We start from the raw sequence: 13,806 nt of genomic DNA on the forward strand, positions 1-13,806 counted from the left end.
CTGTCTTATCTGTACTCAGTTTCATCCCATATGTCTTCAGTTTTGCAATCGATTCCCATATCCTTTTCAAGCAGACTTTGAGCAAGTTCAGCAATGTCACATTGTTTGCATACAGCAATTTTGTTGATCTGTCCCCTCTGACCTGTTTGCTGTAGTCCATCACCAGTATGAGCAGCAGTGGGCTCGGAGCTGAACCCTGGTGTACACCCTCTCCCACTGGGAACCCCTCTGTGAGGCCGAACACTGTTCATTCTTGATCACTGGGTGCTTGTACATAGCCTGCACTAATTCTACCAATGTTTCTTGGACTTCGCACCACCGCAGTACTGCCCAGATCAGCTTTCTTGGGACCTTGTCATATGCTTTCTCCAAGTCTAGGAATGCCTGCTGAGACGCTCTCCTCATATCTAGCTTCTTCTCAACTATCTGCCTCACTGCAAACATCAGGTCAGTTGTGCTGCATTTTGTATGCTTATTCTCTGTCATCTGGGATGTCTTTCCCTCCACACTGCTATGAATACTCTCAGAAGTCATTTCTCCCCTATCTCAAAAAAGAAATGGCTGCCAGAACTCTGGATTAAGCAAGTGAATTAGCAGCTAAATCTGTGCTTATGGCTAACACATAGCATAGTGCCTCAGGAACTAAAGAGAATAACCAGATCTCAGGAATTCCTATAGGTCCCTTGATAACGACAAGCCTGCATTCTTAGTTATGAGACTGTCTAAGCAGAAGATACGGCCTAAAATATTGGCTCCAGAACTGGGTTTTCCCCTGATAGTTAGTTTTCTGAATGAAAAGGAAGGTGAAAGCACTCTGGAGTCTACATGATGAGCCTGATGACTAAAAGGAAAGTGAAAGCACTCTGGAGTCTACATAATGAGCCTGATGACGAAAAGGAAAGTGAAAGTACTCTGGAGTCCACATGATGAGCCTGATGACGAAAAGGAAAGTGAAAGTACTCTGGAGTCCACATGATGAGCCTGATGACGAAAAGGAAAGTGAAAGCACTCCGGAGTCCACATGATGAGCCTGATGACGAAAAGGAAAGTGAAAGCACTCCGGAGTCTACATGATGAGCCTGATGACGAAAAGGAAAGTGAAAGCACTCCGGAATCCACATGATGAGCCTGATGACGAAAAGGAAAGTGAAAGCACTTCGGAGTCCACATGATGAGCCTGATGAACGAAAAGCAAAACGGCTATACAGGTAAAACCCAGTATATAAAAAAAGAGAAGTATATGAGAGAAAACACTATACCGGGTACCACACAATAACGTCTTTATTTAAACAAAGTAAAAAAGGGAGGTGAGCGCTTTCGCAACCTTCGTTGCTTCATCAGACAAAGAATTAACTGTTCAACTGCTTGTTTTATATCACTCTCAGTCAAAATTTTTTTTTCCAATTAGTGACATCATACAACCTTTGAAAATTTAAAGGCAAATATGACAAGAATATTGTAAAATACGCATATGAATATAAAATATATATACAAAAATGTAAAGTATGTTCATATTTATGCATATCTATTTTAAAACAGTTAAATAATCTCATTAAAAATGCATATATATAAAAAAATGCATATAAATAAAAATGTATAGTATATTCATATTTATGCATATCTAATTTAAAACAATTAATCTCATAAAAATGCATATATAAAATATATATAAAAAGAATGCATAATACAAAATATATAATAAAAGAAATATATGTATATATATTTTTTTATTTTATGCAAAAAATTAATTGTGTTGAAGGCGTCTAGCTTTAAGAAATGGAACGAGTGATGTACAACCATTTAAGCCTGGATATCTATCAGCATTGAGCTTGATAATCCATCTTTGTTCTCGGCTCTCTGTGAAATTTTCTATATCTCCTCCCCTCACATTTCTATGTATATGTTGTAAAACAAAGAACTTGAAAGAGTGTGAAGGGTCAGTGTTTAAAACATGTTGAGCAAGCGCACTAGTAGTTTTGTTATTTCTGATGTCTCTTATGTGTTCCAATATTCTATCCTTTAAGTTTCTATTAGTTTTTCCTATATAGAAGGCATGACATATTTGGCAGAAACAAAAATAAATAACATCTGTGGTTTTACAGTCTGCATATGAATGAGAGTATAGTGTAAAATTTCTAACAGGATGAATACATGGTGTAGTACTATGAATATGTGTACAAGCAGTGCAAGATCTACAAGGAAAAGTACCGTTGCGTCTGGAATTATAGGTAGTTTTTTTGATGTCTTTATTACACAATTGTTGTTTTAATGTTAGATTATTTCTGAAACTGAAACTAGGTGCATTACCAATGAAAGAATGTAAACAAGGAATCTCATGTAAAATGTGCCAATGTTGTTTAATAATATTAGTATACTGATTAACATTACTAGCATACTGAAAAACCGCTCTAATGCTATTATTTTGTGTATTATTTCTCAAATTACTGCTATCTGACGTAATAGAATTAGAAGATTGAAAATATGCTTTACATTTAGAGTCCCTGAGTGTCCAAGCATCAGAAATAGTTCTATCTATTTCATCCATATGATATCCTCTTCTTAAAAAATCAGTTTTCAATTTATTCAAAGCTAGTACTGCATCATTATCATTATTGTGTAATCTTAATGTTCTGTATACCTACCCCTTGAGCACATTTCTTGGAATGTGTCTAGGATGCATACTGGTTTTGTGAAGGTATGTATTTTTCTTCGTGGGTTTGTGAAAAATTTTGCTGGTAAAACCTGTCAACTCTGATTTGATTATATGTACATCTAAGAAATCAATCTCAGATGTAGAAAATTTGTATGTGAATCTCAGAAAATCAGTAGTTGTATGCAAATAATAAATAATATAAGCTGAGATATATTGCCTTTCCATAATAAAAAAACATCATCCACAAAACGTGTATACCATAAAAGCTGACTAATAAATGGATTCTTATCAGAAAAGACATGTGTTTGTTCCCAGAATGTAAGAGATAGATTGGCATAACTGTTTGCACATGGTGTGCCCATGGCAACGCCGATCTGTTGCAGAAAGAATTGTTCTTCAAAATATACAACATTATTTTCCAGAATAATCTCTAACAAACTGCATATAAGTTGTACTTTTTCATTGGTAAAGCAATTATTTCTTGTAAGAAAATTTCTAATCATATTAATGCCCCATGTATTCGGGATACTTGTAAACAATGACTCTATATCCATAGTGACAAGAGCAAAGTCATTAATATCTGATAAACTTTCAATTCTAGTATGTAATTTCTCTAGAAACATTTTGGTGTCTCTTAAAATATTTTCACATTTGTCTAAGAGCACATGCAGTGTACTTTCAACATAAATAGACAGTGGTTCTGTACACCAACCAGTGCCTGAGACTATGGGACGCATTGGTGGCAGACTTCTGTCTTTATGAACCTTTGGTAAACCATAAATCTTAGGAATAGTTGGATTCAAGACATTAAAGTAAACAGTGGTTCATCTATTAAATCAGTAATTAATAAGTCAAAAATCAAAAAAGACACTTTATCAATGATGGCATTCACTGTAACTTTTGAGATTCCTCTGTATGTATCACTATTAAGCAGTAACTTATACATTTGTTGTACATACAATTGCTTATCTAAAATAACAATACCTCCACCTTTATCTGCCTGTTTAATAACGACAGAATTCAAGTTCTTTAGTTCATTCAGTGCTCTATATTCACTTGTATTTAGATTTCCATAGTAATAGTCACTCAAATTATCATCATATATCTGCCTAAAAGATGTTTCACATATATCAAGGAATCTTTGTATACTCGGGGGAGTATAAGGAATGAAAGTGCTAGGCTGTTTAAACACATTCATATTATTTTTAACATTGTTTGGGAACAAAACATTTAGAGACAAATTCCTGCCTAATAATTTAAGGTCTTTAATCATTTCTGTGAGATTAGCCTTTCTAGCAGGTATAAATGAAAGGCCCTTATTTAAAACATTCAACTGTTCTGGTGTTAAAATAATAGAGGAAAGGTTCAAAATCAAACCTGTAGTTAAGTCCGTCTCCTCTTCGGAGAATGTACTGCTCCTTCCAGTGAACCCAGTTGCAGTGACTGTCTTTTGTGTACATATTGTTTCATTCGATTCTTGTAAAGTAGTGGTACTCTCAAAGTGAAGTCGCCTTGTTTGCTGGCATCTAAAAAAAATACTTTCTGTGTTTTCAGTCACTTGTATGTTTGAAGTTCCTTCCTTTCTTAGAGTCGATGAAGTATGACTTGTAGATGGTAAAACTGCATATGTTTTCTTTGGAATAGCTCCTAATTTACTGTTTTTATCTTTTAAATTACTGTTTTGTTGGTCAGAGGACTCAGAAACAGGGAGAGTTAAACTGGTGTTCTTCTCCTCTTGCATACAAGCTGTTTCAGTTGCCAGAGAACAGGGAGTGCCTTGTGTAACTGCAGCATAGGTGGAATCTGAATTTAAAGGTGTAGTATGCACATTCCTTGCCTTATCAGAAACAGTTTGATGTCTAAAGTTATTTTCTTTGGGCCATGAGAAGACATTATTTAAAGCAAAATCTTTTTTGTCTCTGTTAAGTTTTGATAGTTTAATGTTTTGCAGCTTCCTTTCATATGACATGATGTTATCCTGAAGTTCATTCATTTTAGAAAAACTGTATATTGTACAAAGTTCTTATTAATAATTGCTTCTGTGGCAATGATTTCAGCTTTAAGTTCATACTCAATGGGTAGAAAAAGTCAATTAAGAGATCCATATATTTTGTACTGAATTGTAAATTCAATTCTTGCCATTTTCTCAAAAGAATAGGAAAAGACTCACCATATGTAGGCATATTCAGTATTCCTAGACCACGTGGAATAATTTTGGAGTCTAGTGATGCTTGCAGATGTAACCGTTGCCATTGGAGTCTTTTGTATTTGTACATCAGATTCTCAAGTTTTTTATATTGGTTAAAGAATTCTGATAGATCTTGGTTGTTTCTATTATCTTGTATATTTTCACTGAAAGACGCTGTAAGTAGTGGATTATTTGGAATATCCAGTATTCTAAGAAATCTTTGATGGTGATCATCATTCGATGAGTTGGTATCTAAGTTCTCCATAGACGCGTGTGTCCTTTTGCCGAATAAAATAAACTAATGAACGTAAAGCAAAACGGCTATACAGGTAAAACCCAGTATATAAAAAAAGAGAAGTATATGAGAGAAAACACTATACCGGGTACCACACAATAACGTCTTTATTTAAACAAAGTAAAAAAGAGAGGTGAGCGCTTTCGCAACCTGCGTTGCTTCATCAGACAAAGAATTAACTGTTCAACTGCTTGTTTTATATCACTCTCAGTCAAAAAAATTTTTTTCCAATTAGTGACACCATACAACTTTTGATGACGAAAAGGAAAGTGAAAGCACTCTGGAGTCTACATAATGAGCCTGATGACGAAAAGGAAAGTGAAAGCACTCTGGAGTCTACATAATGAGCCTGATGACGAAAAGGAAAGTGAAAGCACTCTGGAGTCTACAAAATGAGCCTGATGACGAAAAGGAAAGTGAAAGCACTCCGGAGTCTACATGATGAGCCTGATGCTCACTCCACAAGACAAAGTGTTGGCAAGGGAACTAGTGGGGGGGCGGGTTATGATTGCAGTTTCCAACTTGGTGACTGCTCCATCTAAGTTCAGCCACAGCTGAAGTGATATACAGGAAGGAAGGAAAAGGTATCTGTCTGCTAGTGCCCAAAGAGTAAATCCCGTAACCTCATACACAAGAGGCAGCTCAAATAATATGGTTAAATGAACAAGTAAAAGCCTGCAGAGGTAAAAAGCATGCTAGTGACAGTACCAAGGTTTTTTTTTTTTTTTTTAATTTTTATTTAACATTTGTAAAGTAGATAGGTCCAGGGACCCTTTTCAGTTATGACCTAGGCCAGAGAAGCCAAACAATATAACTAAACATACAACTCAATGTAGAACTATTCACACAAAAATTACAATGGCATTGTTAGTACCACAGTTGTAAATATAAGCACAATATTGAATTATTTACCTATAGATCATTTTGAATTTTCAGGTAGGTACAGTTCATTACTGACAGTAAATTATCTTAAAGTTCAATTCCAATGAATATAAGAGCTGAGTTCGTATTAAACCATTACATGGAATATAAAAATGTTCTTTACCATATAAGTATTTTGTAGCCCACATCTCAAATGCTTACAGGCAACCTGTTTTATTGGGCATTTTTGCAGCTGTAGTGCAAATCTAGTAAGTTTGTTGAAGAGAGTCTTACTTCTTCCTGGAGTTTGTTGCAACAGGAAGGTGCATTTTTATTGAAGGCTTTTTCAGTAGTGGCCACTTTGTAAGGGGGTCTAGCTATAGTTGAGTGGGATGTCACACGCAGAGCCATAAACCAGGGGCCTTAAATGTGATGTCTGCACTCACAGACCTCAGAACTTTTCAGCCGTAGACAACCATTTGTATTTCTAAGTCTATAATTACAATCTCTGTTAAACAGTCTGGTCTTTAAAAGTGGACAGTGTCCAGTATTAAGAAGCGTATATGTAAGGGTGTTAAGTAGTATGACATTTCTGGCTGATACTGTAAGCCATTTTTTATTGTAGTGCAGTGGTGTTCTCTATCGGTAGCTACACTGATGAAGGGGTAGTATTTTATTCTCAGTGGTTTGCACTAGTGTGGTATTAGCACACGTGTTTGCAACATTAAGGGCAATCCATATTCTATCCTGGGAATGAGTACTCAGATGGCTATAGAGGGTTTGCCTTCTCGAGTGAGGAGACTGGATATTGAACAGGCAGCTTTAAGTTATCCTATTTTTGAGAACACACAAAAAACAAAAAATCCATGATACACAGCAGCAATAAAGGTTCCAAAAACAGTATAAAATTATTTATTGAACATGAGCGCTTTCGCAAGGAACATTGCTTCATCAGAAAAAAACAGCACCGAATCCTCATATATACAATCAAGGTAAAAGCAATAAAGGCAATTATCCAATCATACTTAACAAAACTCCCTCCAAAACACTCCCTTGTTAAAAATGTTTCTGCTCACTTAAAAGTTAAGGCAACAGCACTCAATATTATGTTGCATTGTAGGGCATGTCATTTCAACTGCCAAGATTTCAAAATGGGTCGCATGGGGACAGAATAATTTAATCCATACCCCCGATGTGCCCCAGGTCTCAGTATCCACTGTAGCTCGACACTTTCTGTTCTGTTAATAAAATCCCCCATTCTATCACTCTCAACCAAAGCATGTAGATCCTGAAAAAAAAAAACATGTTCAGCTCCTGCTTGCAAGGTATGCTTCGCCAGAGCACTATAGTCAAGACCTTTCCTGGTGCAATAAGTGTGGTCCCTAATGCATTCCCCTAGACGGTGATTAGTTTTACTTGCATAGAATTTAAAACAGACCTTAGAGTGCTCTACATATGTGACATTCTTAATACTGCAGTCAGCTGCTGCCCTCAGCTTTCATAAAAAAAGTCCCTGGATGCCTAAAGAATCGGGACTCATCAATATGACATCCTTAGTACTGCAGGCAGCTGCTGCCCTCAGCTTTCATAAAAAAACAGCCCCTGGATGCCTAAAGAATCGGGATTCATCAATATGACATTCTTAGTACTGCAGTCAGCTGCTGCCCTCAGCTTTCATAAAAAAACAGTCCCTGGATACCTAAAGAATCGGGACTCATCAATATGACATTCTTAGTACTGCAGTCAGCTGCTGCCCTCAGCTTTCATAAAAAACAGTCCCTGGATGCCTAAAGAATCGGGATTCATCAATGAAATCACAAAAGGCACATGAATTACATTTCCATGTGCCTGTTAACCCCTCAGCGCACACGGTATGCACTCTAGGGTAACATAATCGTTGCTTCAACGTAATCGTATTCTTATACACAAATCTGGGTTGTAAACCAACCAACCCAGCTGCCTTTTTATCCACAGATAAAATGTGCCAATTACTGCGTATCACTTCCCTTACTTTGTTCACATCCCTAGTGTAAGATAGAACGACTGGGACCTCATTACTATGCCTCGACCTGTCCATCCCGGTCCTTGTATCATTAGAAAAATACGGCCTAGCCCTACCTTCTCTCGCCTGAAAAATCTTCCAATAGGCATGATCTACCTCCATCTGAGTGTAGCCCCTCCCCATAAACTCATATTTCAAATTTTCCAGGTCATTAATAAAATCTTGTTCCTCACAGGATAAGCGTGAAACTCTCATTGCCTGCCCCTTGACTATGTTAGTAAAAATGTGTTGGGGATGCATGCTACCCCTTGTGCAAATACACCAGATGGTAACATTCCTTCCTGTGCATCCTGATGGATAAACCACCAGAACCACCTCTCACTATCTGTACATCCAAGAAATCAATTCTCTCAGTAGAGCACTTCATGGTAAGTTTCAAAAAGTCACTGCTACCATTCCAAGTATTGAAGAAACTCTTCGAAGGGCCTCCTCGTTTCCTTTCCATCCCACAAAAAGAACAACGAAACGTCGATAAAAATACACATGGGGATCACCTACACTCAGTATGCGTTGATATTCCCACTCCGCCGTCACCAGGTTCGCATACGAATTGGCACAGCTCGTGCCCATTGCCACACCTGCCAATAACAGGTGTTATTGAAAAGAAACAGATTATGCTCCAAAACTAACTCCAACAACAGACAAATTAAATCTGTTGGGTCTCTAACTTGCTGTACCTGGTTAAGCAATTCTTGATCATACTTATACCCTCTTGACTGGGTATACGTGTGAATAACAATACCACGTCCAGAGTGACCAAGATGTCCATTACCTCACTCCCTGACCCAGAAGTCTTACTGTACAAATCTTGTAAGAAATGTTCCGTATCTCTCAAAATAGTGCAGCACTCATTCAAAACTACTCAACTGTTTATCGAAGTATACTGAAATGGGGTCAGTCAGCCACCCACCACCTGCTACAATGGGCCTAAAAGTAGGACATACAGGGTCTTTATGTACCTTTGGAAGACCATGCAATTGTGGTACAAGTGGCTCATCTACTTTATAAAGTACTCAAACAGTTCTCTTGTTATCAATCCCAGACAAACACATTCATGGAGACTGTTAAGAATACGATCCTTCATTCTTCCTACAGTACTCAACTCAATGATTTTGTATACCTTATCATCTTGTAGCATCTGATGGAGTCCATCATAGTAGTAGTCCTTATCTAGAACTACCATCAGTCCCCCCCTTATCTGCCAGGCGAATAACTACTTCAGTGTTATTCTGCAAAGCATATAAAGCTTGTTGTTCAGCTTCAGTTAAATTGCTTTTCTTAAGCTGCTGCCTCTGCCCTAGACAGTTGTACAAATCAGATTCACAGGATGCAAAAAGACCTGAACTGCAGACATTAAACTAGGCATAAAAATACTTGTTTTTTTTAAAAGCAGTCCCAACAGTGAGTTTACTGCTATTAATTGTCATTCTTAAAGAAAGATTGCGTACAAATATTCGCATTTCATTTGGTGTATCAGTAATATATATATATCTGCTTTCACAGTTGGAATAAAGCCCAAACCTTTACTTAAAAGTGACCGTTCGGCATCAGTTAAAACATACCGAGAAATATTCCACAGTAGCTCACCAGATTGGGGCCTCAAATTTTCTTTAGAGATCTCATGTTGCTGGATAGTGGCGGCTCCTTCCTCTTCTATCCTCCTCGCTGCCCTTCTTGCTCATAGGATTTCTTCTTTTGGGGACGAAATGGAAGACGCAATACAGGAAAAACCTGTTCCCTTTGAGGCTGAATAATCTTCTGCCTCACTACGGGCACTGGATTAACCGGAGCCGAAGACTGACCCAGATCCAGTGTAGGAGGAAGTTCTGCTACTTCTGTGGAATATGCTGAAACAACTGGTGCAGGTGATGTCACCTCCACTGGTATCCGCTGATTGACTGTAGCTGTAGATTCCAAACCTTTGTCATCTCATTCTCTCTCCTGCCGCTCCTGGGCTGTGGGCCAAGTAAAGACATGGTTGTTACTGAAATCATTCACATCTCTCACCAGTTTCCTCCGTTTCTGCTGCAACAACCTCTTCTCATAGCCAAGCACCCTCTCAATCAATTCATTCAGAAACAAATCAACGGGTGCATCACCGATAATAGTGACTAAGTCTTTTTGTTGTTGAATGATTTTATCATCCAACTCCATCTCTACAGGCAGAAAAAAATCAATTAAAAGCTTTATCTGCCACTGTGCCAGGAGAGCAGGATATGTGTCCCCATAGGTCGGCATATATAAGACCTTAAGGCCCCTGGGCACAAGAATCATATTTATTCATGCCCTGAGGGGATAGCGCTGACACTGCAGTCTCTTAAAGTTATACAAGTCATTTTCAATCCCTCTCATCAATTCACAAGCCTTATAATCAGTTGTTTTAAACAAAACCTGCTCACTGGCAACAACGGGTGACTCACCGGAGAGTAAGGGATTTTGCTGCATAGTCATAAAACTCGACTGTCTGCCGTTCTGCATTCCATGAGTATCTCCTTCTTCTCCAATTACAAGACCTTCTGCCATGCTCACTGGTTATGATAGCTCAAGCAATAGAAACAAAACTGTCCCCAACCAGTGATAAAAGAGTGAGACAGACAGGGATCTAATACAATTCCTTAAGTAAGGTGGTTGTAGGCAAAATGTTTTAGAAGAATAATCAGTGTGGTAACAGCAATAAGGGTACGTTTAATTTTTTCAGCTGTGCCAAATAGCACATGAATAGTTTTGCTAATGTTTATAAGTTTATTAGCTAACCAGCTCCAAAGTACTTCAACATCAAACTACAGCTTGATAAAGATTTCATGGCTTGATTTTCCATGCCCAGTGAACAGATCATCATGTAAAAGCATGAAGCAGTCAGGTGTTAGGGGGTCCAAGGGGACCTTGTTAACAAATAAATATAATAGGAGTGGAGTGTTAGGGGGTCCAAGGGGACCTTGTTAACAAATAAATATAATAGGAGTGGAGTGTTAGGGGGTCCAAGGGGACCTTGTTAACAAATAAATAGAATAGGAGTGGAGTGTTAGGGGGTCCAAGGGGACCTTGTTAATAAACAAACAGAATAGAAGTGGAGTGCTAGTGGGTCCAAGGGGACCTTGTTAATAAGCAGAATAGGAGTGGAGTGTTAGGGGTCCAAGGGGACCTTGTTAATAAATAAATAGAATAGGAGTGGAGTGTTAGGGGGTCCAAGGGGACCTTGTTAACAAATAAATATAATAGGAGTGGAGTGTTAGGGGTCCAAGGGGACCTTGTTAATAAACAAACAGAATAGAAGTGGAGTGCTAGTGGGTCCAAGGGGACCTTGTTAATAAGCAGAATAGGAGTGGAGTGTTAGGGGTCCAAGGGGACCTTGTTAATAAATAAACAGAATAGAAGTGGAGTGTTAGGGTGTCTAAGGGCACCTTGTTAATAAATAGAGAGAATAGAAGTGGTCCAAGAATGGACCTCTCTAGGACTCTGCAGGAATTTTTTCAGTTTACTGAGCAATCGTAACCGCCATATAAAGTGTGGGGGTCAATCGGAAGTAATTGTGAAAGAGGAACCACAGTTTGTAATCTTACTTAGCAATTACACATAACTGACTGTTTTGAAGGCTCTTTTGAGATCAAGAAATATTGCACCAGTCATCAGATCTTTTTCCACACTGTTATAAATATTATCAGTCAGCCTATACACAGCAGTTTAAGTACTGTAACTGGGATAGAAATTACGGTGTTTAGGAATCAGTACATTATATTTAAAAAGATATCGTACTGTCTGTTCACAAATTATTTTTTCAAGTTTTTTTGCTAGTGGGTAAATCTTGGCAATAGGGTAGAAGTCTGATGAGTCTGTGACTCCCTGTGGTTTTATAGAGCAGTATAACTGGTGCAAGTTTAAAACTTAAAGGAACAGTTTTTGCACTAAAGGATAAGTTAAGTATACATTAAGAGGTTTACTGGGAATAGGGCTGCTAATTTGATGATTTTGGGTATACAGAGTGGAACAAGGGGTTGCACTCACAATGGATCTTTTCTAACATGTCTTGCACTCTTTTCTTGGTTAATAGTTTCGAAGTAGAAGAGGGGTACTGCATTAACTCATGAAGGGGTACAGGTGGAATACAAAGGAAATGTGAACCATCTTGAGCTGGGGGATTTGATATGTTTCTAGCAAAATTGTTAATCCTAGCTCTGCAGAGTTTGGAATGTGGATGATTTTTGGGGAAGATGCTTTTGTTCCACATGGATATGACACACTGCCAAAATTGGTTAGGCTAACCAAGGTGTTTTATCTGCTGTTGCCAAAGGAAGTCAGCTTTGGATGATTTTTATAGCTATTCTAGCTTGTTGCCTAAGAAGAAGGATAAATCTGTTGTGCTTACAGTTATTACAGGGATCAGCTAATTGAGTTTTATAGTACTGAGCAGCTATTTGTTGAGCCAGGGGGACAACCTTCTTTTGCATCTTACTTTTTCATGGGGTATAGCCTATCTTGGATGGGTACAGCCAGGTTACAGAATCTGGATAGGGCAGTCTTTGGGCCAGTAAACTGTTAAAATGTGTTTTAATCAATCTGACTATTTTTTTTTCAGGAGGATTTCATGAGGTTGTGTTACAAAACTTCCTGTAAGGATGATTTGTCAAGGGAGTTAGGAAGCTCTAAGTGCTCAGGTAGAGAGAAAAGGATTGCAATCACTCATGCAGTTAGGAAGAATAGTCATTGTATGCAGTTTGTCATGGGTATTGTGTAGGTGGACATCTAAAATTGGACTAGCTTTGGTATGAGCGTTTAGACTAGTGCATTCATTCACTAGCTTTGTCAAGTTTAGGGAGGAAGGTAGTCTGAATGACTGGCCTTTCAAAGTCCCCCTTCCAGTTCATGTTTAAGTCCCCATGGGTATCAGTTTTCTGTGTTTGGTGAGATGCATTATGTTATTGAGAAAAAATTCTGTTAAGGTGAGGGGTGAAGGTGGGGAAATATAAAAAGTAACGATGCAAATTTTGTTGTGACTCTTCACAGAATGTTCAATTGGAATCCAAGTGGAACTGCTACCTGAATTGGAATTATTCTTGATAATAAGCTTAGGATGTAGTGAAGCAGAGTTTTTTTTTTTTTTTAATCATCGTTATGACCCCTCCATCTTGTCTAGAGACCAGTCTATTTTCACTGAAAATTATGTAATCTTTTTGCATTGCATTAATACCTGATGCAATGATCCTGTGCCTAACCTGATGTTGGCATCAGATGGCACTATTCTGCACGTGTTCAGCCTTCCTCCACCAAATGATACATTTTTCAAAGCCTGACATAGGAGTGGAGACAGCCAAAGATCCTAGAGATTACACTGGAGGATGTGCAGACATTTATCCTCAGTTAGGGGAAGGCAAATGGATTCAATCTCATTGATGGAGTTCAATATCTCTTTACTCATTTGGGAAGGACTGCCACATTACTGTGCATAAATTACTGCGGCAACTGTCTCCCTGATCTCCTTCCCAAGAGTAATTACTGAGGAAGCTTCTCACTGATTTTGCTGATGGTCATCAGCGAATAAGAAGCAAGAAGTTACCATGTCACCGTGAGAGAATACATGTGAAACAGAATAGGTGTCACAGTGCTTTTTTGTTCCAGTAACAAGACTTATCTCAGATGTGGTCTCTGAATCCCTTATTTTATACTCAACTGTCCTACCTGATCATGTATGACTCGCACACTGTCTGCTTCAAGCAATAGGTAATAATGACTTCAATACATGAAGGTTGCAG

At 38.1% G+C, this 13,806-nt stretch overlaps 1 protein-coding gene across 1 annotated transcript in view; it reads right to left on the reverse strand.

Annotated features, from left to right (window-relative positions):
* The window catches only part of CCHR10.PART0H1orf112 (chromosome chr10.part0 C1orf112 homolog), a 2,885,111-nt gene that overhangs the window by 109,719 nt on the left and 2,761,586 nt on the right, over window positions 1-13,806 (reverse strand). The window lies entirely within an intron of this gene.

The sequence above is a fragment of the Protopterus annectens genome, chromosome 10.part0, assembly GCF_019279795.1.
Source record: "Protopterus annectens isolate FY-2018-M chromosome 10.part0, PAN1.0, whole genome shotgun sequence".
NCBI lineage: Eukaryota > Metazoa > Chordata > Ceratodontiformes > Protopteridae > Protopterus > Protopterus annectens.